At 42.6% G+C, this 17652-nt stretch overlaps 1 pseudogene; it reads right to left on the reverse strand.

Moving 5' to 3' along the window:
- Positions 1 to 13461: 13461 nt before the first annotated feature.
- Positions 13462 to 14025, reverse strand: LOC118729969 (annotated as a pseudogene).
- Positions 14026 to 17652: the final 3627 nt, after the last annotated feature.

Here is a 17652-nt window from a genome sequence, read left to right on the forward strand (position 1 = left end):
CACAATGTTGAGAGAAGACCATGGGGTCCAAAGGTGGAGACTAGGAGAGACCAGTCAGGAGGCTAGAGCAATTATCCAGCTGGGAATGATGGAGAGCACAAGGTGAAAACAAAGAGGAGAACTGGATGTACTATGGTTATGTTATGGGATACAGTCAGCAGGATTTTCTGAAGGATTGGATTTGGGTGTGAGAGGAAGAGAAGAGTCAAGTGTTGCTCCCAGGTTTGGGACATGAGCCAAGACTCCCGTGTCTATGTCCGTGTTAATGATCTCACTTCCATCTCATAATCAAGGCCCTATAGCAGTTGCAACCCCAGGGTTCAGGCATGGGAGCTGCCAGGCCTGGGTTAGGTTCCTGTCTCTGGTCCTCATTAGCAAGGTGGCCACGGCCCTCACCGTCTTTGAGCCTCAGGACCCCCTCTGTAACACAGAAGGTGCTGATGCTCAATAGATTAGCTGTTGTGAGGACTGCAGTACCTGGTGCACAGGAATTGGTCGGTAGTGGAGCAGCTGTAATTTTATCAGCTCAACTGAAATTAGAGCCCTCAGCCCCCAATCCGGCGCCCTCCCCCCCGGTGCTTTTTCTCTATTTCTGGACAGCTTCTGGTCAAGTGATCATTCTTGGGAATCATATTCCATTTCCAAACATTTTTCTTATACTAGTTCTCATTGAAGAAAAGTGTTCACCTACCAGGAGACTCTTTGCTGAATAAGACGCGGGGGATGGAGGTGGGAGGTAGTTCTGGAGTTAGGGCATAGCCCTGTGTGCTCGAGGGTGGGAAAGGCAGTTCTTGGGTGACTTTGATCTGGTATTGCCCATTCCATGCAGGAACAGCAAGCTCTAGACCTTTCTTCCCTGGAGGAATGCATCGGGACAACTAACCAGACAATGTAACGTTTTTCAAGCACTGATTTATCTGACCATAGATTACCTAGAACAGTGGTGGGCAAACTCAGTCAATAGAACCAAATATCATCAGTACAACGATTGAAATTTCTTTTGAGAGCCAAAAACCAACTTCTGCGCATGGGCCACAAAGTTTCAATCGCACTGTACGTGCGCGCCCATTTTGTGGAAGAGCCACACTCAAGGGGCCAAAGAGCCTCATGTGGCTAGCAAGCCACAGTTTGCCGACCACTGACCTAGAATAACAGAACAGAGCACCATTTTCTCCTTCTCTTCCCATATTTTAGTACCTAGACAAGGAGACGGGACCATCACACAGTGGGCCACGTGGGGCTTGGCGGAGGGGCAGCAGGCCTAACAGAAAGATCACTGCCCTGGCTCACCACAGGGTGTGCCTCACAAATCACAGCCCTCTGAGCTTTGGACTCTTTGACCACAAAATAAGGCTGACCGTGTCCTCCCCACACCTCATAGGGGATCAACTTAGAGACAGGGGGTGAATGTAAGATGCCATCTGTCATGAATGACAATATTTATTAATTCAAGTGCATAGCCATAATTCCAGTCATCTTCTGCTACATCCAAACCATGGTCCCTGCACCTCTTTCTCTAGGATCACCTGGGGTCTTAATAAAATGCAGGATTCTGGGGCCCAGCCCAGGCAGCCTCCTCTCTGCCGAGCAATTCTTAAACGCTTAGACCCACTGGTCCGGGAGCTAACTGTGAAAGTGTAGAAAAAAAGAATAAAAGTAAGTGCCCATAGATTCTTGGCATTCAGAGATGTGCTCCACTATAATATAAGTGATGGGGCTTATTCGTCACATTTGAATCTTCCCAGTAGGTGGTACATAGAGTTCCATTAAAAATAGCTGGCTGAGTCACTGGTCAGAATTTTAAATAGGCAATGTGATTGTTACAGGCTTCCCTTCTGAAGGGGATTTTTCATGTAGAGTCGTTTTCTAAAGATGAATTTCTAATGTTTTTTTTTTTTTTTTCCTTTTCCATGCTTTTGTGCCTCCTGTACATTCAACCTTGGCTTTCCTTGGTGCTTTGTTAAGTGCCACAAAACCAAGGACTCGCTGCCTTAGGCCGCATTTCAGCACCTGCTCTTCTCCCGCAGCCTTGCCATCATGCGCCCGAGTAGTGGTCTCACCTGCGCATTGATCTGCGCTGGGAGATAGGAGGTCCTGGTCGACATGGATTCAGCAGGACCTATATGCTTCCAAAACCCAGGCGGCCACTGAGAGTTTACAAACCCTCAGTCTAGTCTTTTCACCAGATAACAGGCCCATCGGGTCAGCGGCCAGAGCTGTCAGCGGGGCATTTCCCCATCCATCCACGGCACACAGAGGCTCCGGAAGCCATTCGAGATAAACTGAACACACAGCAGAGGCAGAGGGCAGGAAGGCTTGTAAGCAGCTCCTTTGCTTCTGGGAACCTGTTGTTGGATGTGAGAAAACTGGGAACTTCTCCACAAGGACACCGCGCATGCACACACGCACAGGTGCCAGGAGGCAGCACTAGGCTGCCCTGATTGTTGGGCATTTCACTGGGCCCTAGAAACAGAGTGGGACAGGCAGGTTGCGTGCCAGAGCAGAGCCCAGAGCCTGGGGAAACCCTAGGAAGTTAACACCCTTCACTCCGGAGACACAGAAACCTTGAAGAAGGTGTGGAACATGTGCTTGGGTTGAAGTTATCTAGATATCTGAGGGCCATGATGCCCCATAGAACAGCTGGTTTACATCTCTGTTCTTGTTATTCTTCTCAATTTCCCCAGCTCATGTTGCCTCCCCAGCTGGAATGTCTTTCTTCTCTTTAAGTTTTACCCATTCTCCTCAGGGCTCACCCCCTCCAGGCTGTCTTCCCAGGTCACCAAAAACCTCATTGTCCTCCCACAGCTCCAAAAGCTTCCAGACATCCTCCTCCTGACAGTATGCTGTGCATGTGACTCTTACATTCCCAACTAGAGGCCATGGCAGGCTCCATGCCCTGGTGTCCTTGGTGATGGCCCCTCACAATCTAGAATGAAGTTCAGCCATAGCAGGTGCTTGCTCAGTGCTTGCTGACTCATTAGCATGGGCTGGGACATGAAAACAATCCATAAAAGACAAATTGGGTAATACAAGAGGCTTTTGAAAATAAGATGCTACCTTAATGGATGATGAGAAACAAACTTTGGCAAAACAAGCTCATTAGGATTATTCCATCATTCTGCACCTGACAGAATGAGAGAGAAGAGCAGAATGAAAGTCGCCGGTGACATCAGCATTGGCAGTACCTAATGGAAAGTCACCCTGCCAGAGCCCTGCTCCCTCATTCAATCTGGGAATGCTTTCCATTAACATTATTAACCCGTCTCAGCGGTTGGGGCAGAGCCGGCTGTGCCAACTGTGCTCGGTTCCAATTGCTGAATCATCTTCAGCCTCTTTGCCCTTCCTAACACCTTCAAGAATGGGAAGAAATAAAGGAGGGGGAGAGCAGCACCAAGGACTATCAACTTGAGCAAATCCTTACTAGGAAGCAGTTTGGCCTGTACCTTCCATCCCTGGGAACTCATTCCATTAAGACTATTTCCCCATTACACCTTTGTTCTAGACTTCTCATTATATCCTCAGCCCAAAGAAAAGTTCTCAGCTCTTTATCCCCAATCACATACTGTGAGCAATTTCCTTCCAAGAGCAGAAAATCATTCTTTTCTGTGCACAGCTTGATTGCTTGGCATCAACCAAAAACCCCAGTATGATTCTGACATGAAAGCAGACTGGAAGATCAGAGAAGGCTTCCCTTGCTGTCCGCTGGACTCAGCACCATCAAAAGATGCAAAAATACCCCAGAACTGAAGATGGAAGAAAATACTGAGGAGGAAGTGAAAGTCAGACACAACCAAGAAGTAGCCACATTCAATCTCTGAACTGGAAAATTGGAGCCAGTGGAATTCTATTAGGAGAAGCTCAGCAAACCTATTCTCAAGGCTGGGTAGGGGTAGGTTGCAAAAAAGGCTACACTGCCCTCTATTGGGGGCCTATTGGCACACAGCTAAAGGCTTTTCATTCATGATCTGAATTAGTCATTGCACAACCCTTGGGAGATATTACTATCTGAAAAAAATAAAAAACCAAAACACACAAACTGAGATCAGAGATATCAAGTATCTTGCCCAAGGTCATGCAACTAGGACATGGCAAAAATAGGAATGCTAAACCAGAGATAAATGACTTTGAAGTTTATTTTCTTGTCATTTATCTTTATAATTAATTTTTCCTCCTTGGATTCAGATAGCTTTGGGAACCACCACACTCAAAAGAGCCTTGAGTGTGGTGGTTCCCAAAGCCAGCTGCATATTAGAATCACCTGGAGACATGCTCTAACCTGTCAAGAGCTCAAGCCCCATCTCCAGAAATTCTGATTTACTTGCTCTGGGGTGGATCCTAGCTCAAGTAAGTTTGTAAAGTTCTTCCGGTGATTCTAATATATAGCCAGAGCAGAGAATTTCTGCTTTAGTTGCAGAAGAGATGGAGGCAGAAACAGGTGGGCCCCTACCACCTAAGAAGCAGCATTTAATAGTGAGCAAGTCTGGAGGGCTCACTAAAGGGAAGTCACTTTGGAAGAATGTAGGCTCAACAGTGGAATGTTACAGTTATGCTTGGTGACTAATAGCCCCCTGCAAAGAGCTCCATGCTCTAATCCCTGGAACCTATACATACATTACCTTACATAGAAAAAGGGACTTTGCAGAAATGATTAAGTTAAACATCTCGGGTTGAAAAATTATCCTGAATTATCTGAGTGGCCCTGATACAGTCACAATGGTCCTGTAAGGAAGGAAGGCCAGAGAAGAGTGAGAGGAGGAGGAGGAGTGATAACAGCTGTCGAGGTTGGATTGGTGTGAGGAAGAGATCCAAGGATGTGGCAGCATCTAGATGCTGAAGAAGGTAGGGGAAACAATACCCTCCCCGTGCAGCCTCCAGAAGGAATGGCCCTGTCAACACCTTGACTTTAGCAGTGAGACTGATTTTGGACTTCCAACCATCAGATCTAGAAAAGCAAGTAAATTTGCATTGTTTTAAGCCACTATGTTTATGATCCTTTGTTCCAGCAATAAGAGAAAATAATACAGATGTTGTCTAAGGCTTGGTTTCCTCATCTCTAAGATAGGATCATCTTATTTACTTCAGTATGATGCTTATGAGGATTAAATGCATTACTTATAAACAAATTGTTTGGTACAGTGGCTAGCATGCAGTGAATAAATGAACAGAGCTCACTATTATGATTATAGAAGGAGTTCTCAAGTGGTGGGAAGTGGAATCATGAAAGAAGATGTGAGGAGAGAGAGCATTTTACCCATCCCCAAATATATTTCTATAGGACAAGGGACTGAGTGAATGGAAAGTAAATTAGCAAAGGCTGGTGCAGAAGAGCAGTGGCAGCAGGATTTCTCAGCCAGCTGGCCTTTGGGGATGTTTACACCTGCCTGTTCAGAACATCTCATCGTGCTCCTAACACTACTGCATTCACAGCCCCTGGAACTCGGCTCCTTCATTGTAAGTATTCACCCAGGACAAGAGAGAAGGAATCGGAATCACTGAGACATCTAAAAAGGCCCAGAAATACAGGTTCTTCATTATTTTAATCACAGTCCAAATACAGCCAATGGTCATCTTCTGAATTTATGGATCATTCCAGGTTCTTGAACCCTCCCAAGAATAAACATTGTTTTCTCCCTGTTTAGTTTTGGCTGAATTATGAAAAATACTATGTATTATACCACTTACTAGACTTGTGGTTGTGGGAAAATTACTCTGTTCTTCAGTGTCCTCGTCTGTAATGTGGGGACAAGGAAAACACCTACCTGTAAGGTTGTTATGAGCATTAAATGCAAAGGGCAGACTAAGTGCCAGGCACACTGTCAAGTGCTCTGCAAATTAGCTATTAATGTTATCAGGATTGATTTTATCCTGGCAAAAGAAGTGACGATAGGTGAAGGAAACCACCCACTTACAAGATCTGACAGTAATTTTCAATATCCTTTGATGGTTTTATTCCATTTCTTTTAAGGAGCTGCAAAAGAAAATTGTCCAAAATAGGAGCTAGATATAGTCACTATTCACTCAGCTAATATTTATTGAGGCTTACTGTGTACCAGGCACTTTTGTAGGAACTGGGAACCTATATATAAACAAGATCTGCTTTCTATCCTCAAGGAATGCCCAGTCTATTGGTGGAAAGAAACCTGGTGGATTTTTATTATAAGACAACAATATACATGCTACAGTTGGAGGAGTAATGGGGTAAAGATATACACAGGAAGGACCTAAACCTAGGTCTGGAGGAGGGGTCATGAGGGAGGGCCTCCTAGAGAAAGTGACATCTAAGCTGGATGAGCGGATGTTTCCAGATGAATGGATGGAAACGTGGAGATCTTTAGAGGGGACCAGATCGTTTGAAGGCTCGAGTCAAGGGCAAACAGTGCTTTTAGGAACTACAAAGGGTCAACATGAGCATGATATGTGGGGCCAGGCCTGGAAGGAGGTGGGAGGAGAGATTTGGCTGAAGATTTAAGTGTCATTTAGAGCAAACAGTGACAAGACACATTATAAGGAGTTTGAATTTTAGCTTAAGGACAGGGAGAGGATGTTGAAAAACTATAAGCAGGACAATTTTGCAGTAAGATTTGAACTTGAGAAAGATCACTCTCAGGGGAACAGTCAAAGAGGGTCAAGAGGAAAGTCAAAAGACAAACTGGAAGGCTATCAAAATATTTCTGAAAGAAGGTAATGAATGATGAGCCAGGGTACTGTCAGGGGGGATGTCAGGGACATAGATTAAGGATATTAGGGCAATGGAACTGCAGGTTGTGTGGTGGGAATCAGGGAAAAGGAGGAAAACCTAACTTCTAAGTTTTTTATTTAGGTGAATGGTGGTACCATTTCTAAGTCAGGAATATAGGAACCAAGAGTTGGAATGGCAATTGGTGAGCTTAACTTGAGACACAGAGATTTAAACACATTGCAGGACCATGGAAACTTCGAGTGGTAATACACAGCTGGCGGTTAGATATGAGTCTGGAGAGTAAGAGCGAGATCTGGGATGAAGACAGATCTGGAAATCATCAGCCCAAAGTGGTCTACTCAAAACCAGGGAGAGTGGGTAGAAAAAATAGTCCATGATCTAATGTCAGAGAGAGGAAGAAAGGACAGCCAGAAAAAGGGAGAGTGAGGCTAACCACCCCAAGAGGAGTAGGCCATGGCAAGGGTAGTGTCCTGGAAGTTCTGGAAATGAGAGCTTCAAAGTGGGAGGGGTTACAGTGCTGAGTGCCTCACTGAGGTCAAAGGACACCAGGATATGGACTTGACAAAATGAAGGCCACTACCAACTTTGGCAAAAGCGGCTTCAGTACAGTGATGGGGGTGAAAAAGCAAGAAGGTGGGTGTGGGCAAGAGGTAGAAGACAAGAAAGGGGAGAGAGTAGACAGTGACTCTTTCAACATGGAAACATAACATTCTCTTGAAAGAACTTTAAGATAAGGCAGAGAGATAAGGCAGTAATTGGACAGTAGCAGGAGGTAGAAGTTATTGTCTTTAACATATTAAAAACTTGAGTATATTGAAATGCTGCTAATGAGGAAGAAGGGAGAATAGGAATAATTGAAAGTACCCTGGATTTCCATTATGTTAGGAGCCTAACCCTGTATTTCCCCTAAGAGCAGTGGTTTAGATCCATTAACTCAATGTTCACGATGACATTATAGAGGATAACTATTGCAAATAATGAGAATAGACTCTATAAGAGAAAAGAAGAACAAGAAATATGTCTCAGAAATGGACTGGGCAGCATGCTTTTGGGTTATGGGTTGGTTATCTAGAGTCCCTCATCTTGCCATCCAATAAGTTTGATAGACAAAATATTTATTTCAAATAAATACACAGAGAGATAGCTGTCCACTGAACTTTGCTCTGAACAGCAGCCCTGGTGAATGAGTGTATGAGGAGTGGGAGGGTGGATGGCAGGAGGGAAGTGATATTAATAAGGGGTCATTCAAGATGTAGGGAAAGAAAGAGAGGTCTTTTCTAGATCTTTCTCTACATTGGAAAGTTTATCCAGTTAAAGGGGCCTTTTTCTGAGGATTTCCCAGGGAGTCTCAGATTTTACCTTTCTGCCTCTTCTGTTGACCCAAGCTTTCTTTAACTCCCTATTCTGAAACAATAGTTTAATCTTTACTTTATCTCTACTTGGATTGAGAAGGAAGTTAATTACAGACAACTGAGGCTTGGCTCTACACACTAATCTCATTTTTATTAACTCATCTCAGCAATTGAAAGCATTGAAAAAATATTATTAAAAATGCTAGGGGTCCAGTGCATGAATTCATGCACCTTGAAAGAAACTGTGGGCCTTGAGGCTGCAGTGGGCACAGGGGTGGGTCTTGGCCCATTCTCCACACCCTTGCCCAGCCCCTCCCACTGTGGCCCCTGATCCCTGTCTGCCAGCAGCCCCTGCCACCACCAGTCCCACACGTTGATGGCACTAGACCCCTTTTGAGCACCCACTGACAGCACGAAGCCACTGGGGCCAGTGCCAGCAGCAGGTGCAAGCAGGGCATCAGTGGGTACGAGCGGCAGCTGCTGCCCCGATCACCCTTCAGGAGCAGGGAAAGGTGGAAAAGCCTTCAGGGGCAATCAGGGTCTGCAGCCACCACTTGCACCCACTGACAGCACTGAGCGATTGGGACTGGCACCAGGTACCTACATGCAGTGGAGCTGCAACATGGGAGCAAAGAATTTTCACTAACCACCAGAGGCTCATCCCCATGATAGCAACTGGCACCCTGCCTTGGTCTGGTGCCCCACTCAACTGCTCCACCATCCCACCATAGTTGATGCCCACCATGTTCTATGTGAATCCTCTTATGGTCAGCTCACATCATAGTGACTGATTATTCAGTTGTTCAGTTTTCCACTGTTTGGTCTATTTGCAAATTAGGGTTTTATATATATATATATAGTTAGCAACAACAAAAAACAAAAGCAAGAAATTTTGCAAGCAAGTGAGAAATATTAAAAACCTTCCCTTTCTACCACCCTAACCTGTATTATAAGCAAGGCTTCTCAAACTACTCTCAGAGTGAGTTGAAAATAAAGGGGATAAAACAGCTTTGTTTTAAATGGCACCATGCACATTTTAAAGTTAGGAACAGGATTTTAGGCAACAGGAAAACAGGTTCTCAAATATTGAAATATTGGCCATTCTTGTAGGGTAGGTGAAGTTCTGACATTGGAGGAAGCTTATACCTGATATATTTCCATGTCAGGTCATAGAACCTTCCATTGGTAAGTACAGGATATCACACTTAACCCCACTGATGTGTGATTTATGATTATTCAGAGAGGCTGACCAAAGCTTACTTCTGTTCTCTCTGAATAAAGGCTTCTCTTAGCAGGTTGACAAGGTAAACAAGTTCAATTTCTTTAACAAAATCTACCCTTTGAGGGCAGATTATAAATTTAACAAATTATTAATACTAAAGAAAATTTTTTATTTTCTTAAATTAATGGACTTTTTTTAAGGGCAGTTTTAGGTTTACAGAAATGTTGATCAAAAGTACAAAGAGGACCTGAACAGGTAACTCAGTTGGTTAGAACATTGTCCCAATGGACCAACATTGCCCAGGTCAGGGGAACATACACGAATCAACCAGTGAATGCATAAATAAGTGGAGCAACAAATCGATGTTTCTCTCTCTCTCTCTCAAAAATCAATCACTAAGTAATTTAAAAAAGAGAGAGAGAGAGAGAGGGGGGTACAGAGAGTTCCCGTATTCCCCTTCTCTCCTCCTGACTTCCTACATAATTTTCCTTACTATTAAAATCTCTCATGTCCAAATCAGTACATTTGTTATAATAGAAAAACTGATATTGATGCATTATTATTACTTACATGAGTAATAATTATAGCTTACATGAGAATTCAGTCTTTGTATACAAAATACACTTTTGTAATAAATGTTAAAATACACTTTTAACATGTTTTAAAGCACAGAAGTCATAACAATAAAGCCAGTCGTTCATAGAGGCATCTCCAGGTCTGTCGCATACATTACCTCATCCTAACAGTCCTGACAGATAGGCTGAAACTCTCACTTAAGAAAAGGAGCTGAGGTTCAGAGAGACAAGTGAGTTGCAGAGTCCACACAGCTCTAAGTGGAAGAGACAAGATAAGAACCATGTCTTTTCAGTTCTTTTCCGGTTATGCTAATGTAAATTTTAAAGATGCCATTCTTAGCTTCATGTCTTCTCAAATTCAGGCTTACCTTTCTAAGCAGGGGATTAAGATGCACACTGCTAATGCTTCCACAGAGTAACAAATGGTGAAAAGGTGAACAAGGGAACACTTGGTCAAATGTTTGGAAGGTAAGGGTACACAGGTACTAATTCATCTTTAGGGGTTGAGTATTTAGGGCTCATACTTCCTGCTAATTTGTCGGTTTCCTCCTCTACACTTTGAGAGAAAAAGAACCATATTGGCCAAAGCTGGTTTGGCTCAGTGGATAGAGCGTTGGCTTGCGGACTGAAAGGTCCCAGGTTTAATTTCTGCCAAGGGCATGTACCTTGGTTGCAGGCACATTCCTAACAGGGGGTGTGCAGGAGGCAGCTGATCAATTTTTCTCTCATCGGTGTTTCTAGCTCTCTATCTCTCTCCCTTCCTCTCTGTAAAAAAAAACAAAACAAAAAACAATAAAATATTTTTAAAAAACCATATTGATTTTGCTCACTATTGTCCCTTCATTGCTTACATATTACCTGAAATATAATAATGCTCAAACAGCAGTTATTAAGCAAATGAATAAAAAAAGAAATAGATATTTACTCATATCTATATGTATATATGCAGGTATGGAGAAAATAAGTTTATAGCTGTGAGTGTGAGAAACAGAGTTTATTCTTATATTATTTTTTGTTAATTATGGCATTATTTATTTGTATTACAACTGGAGAGAGAGTGGAGATTTATGAGGGACTGCTTATGCAATTATGTAGGCGAAGTCCCACAATCTTCCATCTGTAAGCTGGAGGCTGAGGAAAGCTGAATGTGTGGTTACAGCTCAAACCTGGAAGCCAGAGAACCAGGGGGACCCTGGTGTAAACCCAAGAACCAGGAGCGCCAATGTATGAGGGCAGGAAAAGATGGCTGTGCAGCTCAGGCAGAGAGCAAATTCGTCCATCCTCACTCAGCCTTTTTGTCCTATTGAGGCCCTCAGCTGATCGGATGATGCCCACCTGCACTGGTGAGGGCAATCTTCTTGACTCACCTCCTGATTCAAATAATGATCTCTTCCAGAAACACTCTCACCGGATACACCCAGAAATAATGTTTTGTGGGTTATCTGGGCATCCCTAGCCCAGTCAAGTTGGGACATAAAGTAAACTATTACAGATGGAGATTGTCATGTGTGAGTAAAAATAACTATACATAATTCCCTCTGGAATCATTTCCTGGTAGCATTCCAGTTACTAGTTCATATGACCTTTTATACTTAAGATATTTTGGTCCTTGCAATTTCAACCACATTCTATAATTATAGGATAACTTGAACCAACACCAAATTTCTCAATCATTTTCTTTTTTTCTGATACATAACAAGTTCAAACACAACCTATGATTTCTCTTAAGATAATATCTATACCTTTGGGCTGCTTCCAGTACCAAAATTCACATGCATATGGAAATAAAGCAAATGGCTTTTGCCTGGGACCTTCTCATTGGTATGCGTGGTGGAGGAGACATGGAAGGAATGCTGGGTAAAGAATCAGGAGACCTAAGTCCTAAATCTAAGTTGTGCTCGAGGGCTTTCAAGTAATGGAAACGTGTTTCCTTTTGGTTCCAAAACCACAGCACAGAGATAATATCTTGTGTTCTCAGGACACCTGCTAAAACTATTTTTACTTATAGAAATGAGCAAGCAAAGGATGTTCAAAAGCTTGGAGATTTCATTAAGCTGCATATTCATGAATTTTAGTAAATGTTGAATCCAATCCAAGGCCTTAAAGCAAAGACTACAAACTGGTAAGTTGAGGGATCATGTTGAGTCAATAGAAGTTTTTTTTGTTTGTTCGTTTGTTTGTTTTGTTTTTTTGTCTGGCAGTGTTAATTTTTAAATTTAATTCAATTACAAAAATGTTTAAAATTTGAAAGACTTCACTTGAAAGTTCTGGCTTTCTTTGACTCATCTGAAAATTTGGTACCCTAGGCCCACGGTACTATTGGCAACAACTGGCATACAGACCAGTGGTTCCTTCCTGTAAGGACCCAGGAGCACTCAAGTTCACCGCAGCCCCGCCCCTCGCCATTTTATTACCCCATCTGTTTGACTCCCTTATGTTACTGTCTGGCTCCTGAAGACTGGAAATTGGCAATGTCTGCTTTTTTTAAAATATATTTTTATTGATTTCAGAGAAGAAGAGAGGGGAGAGGGAGATAGAAACATTAGTGATGAGAAAGTCATTAATCGAATGCCTCCTGCATGCCCCTTATTGGGGATTAAGCCCCTTCCTGGCCTCTGCTTAGCTTCTGGTGGTTCCCTGAAATCCTGGCATTTCTTAGCTTGTAGCCACAGCCTCTAAGTCTGTCTCTGTGTCCTTCTCTCTTATAAGATACTTATAAGGTACACAAAATTCATGCACTGGGGCCGGGAGGGAGGGGCGTCCTTCAGCCCAGCCTGCACCCTCTTGCAATTTGGGACCCCTCAAGGGATATATGACTACCCTTTTAGGCCCAATCCCGAGAAGATCCCTTGTGGGATTAGACCTAAACTGGCTGTCGGACATCCCTCTTGCAATCTGGGACCACTGGCTCCTAACCACTGGCCTGTGTGCCTGCCTAATCACCCCTAACCACTCTGCCTGCCTGCCTGATCACCCTTAACTGCTTCTTCCTGCCTGCCTCATGCCCCTCACTGCTCACCTGCCTGCCTGATTAGCCTTACCCACCTCTGCCTGCCTGATCACCCCTAACCATCTTTGACTGCCTGATTGCTCCTAACTGCTCTTCTGCCTGCCTGATTGTCCCTAACTACCTGTGCCTTGGCCCTCACTGTCGCAGCTTCATCCAGAAGGACATCCAGAAGGTCTTTTGGCTGTATGGGCTAGTTAGCATATTACACTTTTATTATCATAGATAAATCACTAGACTAAGGGCCTACCCTAATTCAGTATGACCTCATTTTATGTTAGTCAATTATATCTGCAAAGACCTTATTTCCCAATAAGTTCACATATTGAGATGAGTATGAATTGGTTGTAGAAGGGAGTGGGAAGAAAGGCTGGGGAAGAAGACACTTTTCAAGTCCCCCAAAATTCCTTCCAAATTTTCCTAAAATTTAGGCCAATCCCCTGGGGCTGATGATCTGGCTCTTACTTTCTCTATTACCATTTTCACAGGCCATCACAATGCTGGCTTTCAAGAGACAATATATGCAAACTCTCATGACTTTTCAGCTTCTTTGGGTTTTTACCTGTGTTTTTTTTTTTTGTTTGTTTGTTTTTGTTTTTTCTTGCTTTCATTAGCATTTGCTTTATGCTGAATTTACTCTCAGGGTAAGTTTTGTTTCCTCGGTTTCTTCTGGGATACCTTTTTCTTCTGTGCAATCTCCTCTTCTGATTTAAGAACCACCTGCTCTGTCTCAGGAAGGATCCTCTCAGTGTGGCAGGGAGAGCCCATGCGGGTAATCCGCCCACGAGCTGTAAGTTCTGAGCCGCATCTTGGAAGCTTTGTTCACCTGGAGGAGCTCAATGACCAGAGACTCTACTCTTAAGTTCAGCATCGCTCTCTGCATTGTTAAGCATGTGCAGCACAAAAACACAGCACTCTTTTGGGCCACTGACTCTGAGCCCGGCCTCCCCATTTGGCCTTAGCACACCTACCACCCCACCATTGTAATGACAGAATGGCACACATTGCTGCTGTAAAGTGACATCTTTTGAATACCCAGTGGCTTTTTGGATACGCATACCCCTGATGGCCTGGGCAGCTTCACAGGCCATCTTAAAGTGAACGTGATTTGAACTTCTTAATTTGCATGATTTTGTGGGGTTTTCTGGGTTGAGTGAATAGTGAGCCATTTTCAGAGGTTACCTCATGTCACTTACTGGAAGAGCTTTACCTGCCATGCTTAAAGTTAATAGGAATCAAGTGTAATAGTCAACACTTGGGCTTTGGTATTGGGTGGGACCTGAATTAGCAGGCTTTTGGCTTTAACACTCCACCTTGTCTTCACATGGTTGCAGAAGCATATCTTCGCACAGTCACACCCATACATAGGAACATCTTTCTGAAGGAGAAACACTTTCTCAGACGATCATCTTCACCCATCCAGACTTTTCTTAGGTCCCATTGCTCAAGACTGAGTTATATGACAATGACAGGGACCCAGCTCAGATTTCTCAAACTTTTTGGTCTCAGGACCCCTTTACATTATTAAAGAACTAGAGCCTGGTGCATGAAATTTGTGCACTGGGAGAAGGGCCCTCAGCCCAGCCTGCCCCCTCCTACAGTCCGGGAGCCTTCAGGGGATGTCCTACTGATGGTTTAGGCCTGCTCCCTATGAGCGGGCCTAAGCCACAATCTGGCCTCCCTCTGCGGGAGGCAACTAGGTTGATCAGGGGAAGGTGCCATCCCTATCACCCCACTGCTGCTGCCACTGCTGGCCACCGCAGCAGTCAAGATGTTTTCATCAACACGGACTCCAGTCCCTTCACCACGAAATAATGACAACTTTCTTTAGCATTTTGAAGATGTCTCTTTCATATGATATGATATTTCTTTTCTTTTCTTTTTTTTTAATCCTCACATGAGGATATTTTCCCATTGATTTTAGAGAGCATGGAAAAGAGAGAGAAAGATAGAGAGAAACATCAATGTGAGAGGCACACTTCAACTGGTTGCCTCCTGCATGAGCTCTGACCTGGGCCTCAGCCAAGGAGGAGCCTGCAACCTAGGTACATGCCCTTGATCAGAATCAAACCCGGCCAGCAGCCACTGCTGTGGGGCTGAGGCTGGGGGCCAGCCCCCATTCAGGTTTGTGTCTCTGCTGCTCCATCCCCACAGCCCAGTGCCATGGCCGCAGGGCTGTGGATGGGGGCCAGCCCCCCTGTGTGTTGTTCCAGGCCCAGGTGCAGACCACCCTGTCTGTTGTTCTCTCAGACTCTGAGCCCGAGCCAGGCCCCTCCTCCTGAGCTGGCCGTGACCGTTATGGTGTCCTGGCCTAATTTGCATTATATATATATATATATATATATATATATATATATATATATAATATATATATATATGTGTGTGTGTGTGTGTGTGTGTGTGTGTGTATAGATAGATATAGATATAGATGATATCGATATAGATGATATGGATATAGATATAGATAGATATGGACCCTAAAGAGCTTTCTGTCTTTGTGTTATACGCATCAATATCTACCTGTTAGCAAGTAAAACTGAGACATTTCTAAAATTTGTATTTATTCACTTAAAATGACAATAATAAACTCATCATTACATGTAAAAATAATTTTTTATGAAAAATAACTATATTTTCCAAAGATAAATTTAGTGAGAACAATGGTATCGTTTTAAGTTTTTGCAAATCTCTTCAATGTCTAATTTAAGAAAAATAATAGAAACAGCTGTGTTTTCATATGTGCTTCTGCACTGTCTGTTGTGATCTATTCTTTTAGCTGAAGTACATGCAGAAAATCCAGCTCACATAGATATGTAGTTAGAAAGAAAGGAGTATGCTAACAGTCTTTTTAGAAAGTTGTGAATATTCTTTGATATTGCACCAAACTTTACAAATAGTTTCTTAAAGGATTAGTTGCAGTGTGAAATCTGAAAACATATCAATGAATTTTTCATACTTGATTACATTAAAATCTTGTACTTCAAATCTTGTAACATATGCATTGGTCATTTGGAAACTACTGGTTCACTGAGTTATACAGATCTTTAAAATGTTGACATATTTTACTATAAATGTAAAAACACCATATTCATTAATATTATCACCAATCTCCAATATAGTTTATTTTGAAATACTGAATTTTATCATTGGCAGCAAATATTGCCAGTTGTTTTTCTTGATATGACTAACTCACTTCATTTTAAAAAAACATTTCTATAAAATGCCAAAGCCTGAATAACACCATTTCAAGTAAAAATAGTGTTCTGTGAAGGAACAAACATACACATGCACAAAACAAAATCATTTGGTTCAACTTTCAACTCAGACAATGGCTCCAATGCTTTCCCTCCCGACAACCATTGTTTACTATGTGGTCCAAATACTTCCCAAGTCAGGATGTCATAAAATTAATAACTCTCTGCTTAATGGACATTCTTAAGTAAAATACTTTTTAAAAAACTCTTTGTGATGGCGAAAAATACAGTGACTACATTTTGGTGCAATGATTCATATGAAGACACCAGCAGTTTTGGCCCTTGCATTTGCAACATCAGTGCAAATAACAGGGGGAAAGGCAAATACCATCTTGAAATTGATTTCCCTTCCCACACTCTCCTCTGGCAAGTTTTGTTTTTAAGTGATTGATTTAATTTCAATATCCTATGAGATGCAACAGGCACTTTTTTTTTTCTTCAGAGAAATAGACTCAGAACCTAAAATCCCATACAAATTAGGAGAGAATAACAACATCCCCCAAGTAAGTGCTTAAGTGCTGTGGCCAATGTGTATCTAATAGGTGTCTTCCCCTTAGTCTTTTGGACTCAAAAATCATAGCTGGTGGAATTGGGCCAACTTAGAAAGCTACTTCAGACATTTTGCCCACAGAAGTAGTATGGGATCCTGGGTTTTTCCTCTGTGGTGCTAATTTTTATTCCCAGTTAGCTGTATGTCTCAAATGAACAGACTTTAAATTCTACCTTTGTGTTAACTTCAAGGGAGAGCTTACACTCTGTATTACTTTATCTCCCTGCAGAAATATATTCATTAAATGGGTACCACATGTCACTGATATTAAGATGTACTTTTACACATTTTAAGATTTAGAAATTAAGTGCATATTACAGTCTATAAGAAGTCATAACTTTTTGGCAGTGTTTTCCCTTTCTTAGTGATGCATAAAATAGTGATATATCTATTATCAATAGGATCTTAGATTCGACAGAAAATTATATTTAACAATTTAGCTCTGGACATTTCTTTTTTTTAAAAAAATATATTTTATTGATTTTTTACAGAGAGGAAGAGAGAGGGATAGAGAGTTAGAAACATCGATGAGAAAGAAACATCAATCAGCTGCCTCTTGCACACCCCCCACAGGGGATGTGCCCGCAACCAAGGTACATGCCCTTGACATGAATTGAACCCGGGACCTTTCAGTCCGCAGGCTGATGCTCTATCCACTAAGCCAAACCAGTTTCAGCTAGCTCTGTACATTTCGAGGCCCAATATAAGAAATAGCTCTTTGAAGACCACCTCCACACTTTCTGCGGGAGTATTGATATGCATCATGTATTTTACGATGCATTGCAGCTAAAACAAATCTGCCACAATAAATCGCACAGAGTTCAACACTAAGAAAAGAACCTGTCTGTCCCTTTCTGTGTGGCCATAGTAATGGATCCTGGCAACCTTCTTTATTAGCTAAGATGACAAAGATGCTCTGAGCTAAGTTCTGTGCTAAGTTCCAACAGCTTTCTTCAACCCAGGTTCTCCCTTCTCAAAGTCATTCGCCATCT

Source organism: Pipistrellus kuhlii, unplaced genomic scaffold, assembly GCF_014108245.1.
Source record: "Pipistrellus kuhlii isolate mPipKuh1 unplaced genomic scaffold, mPipKuh1.p scaffold_m20_p_3, whole genome shotgun sequence".
NCBI lineage: Eukaryota > Metazoa > Chordata > Mammalia > Chiroptera > Vespertilionidae > Pipistrellus > Pipistrellus kuhlii.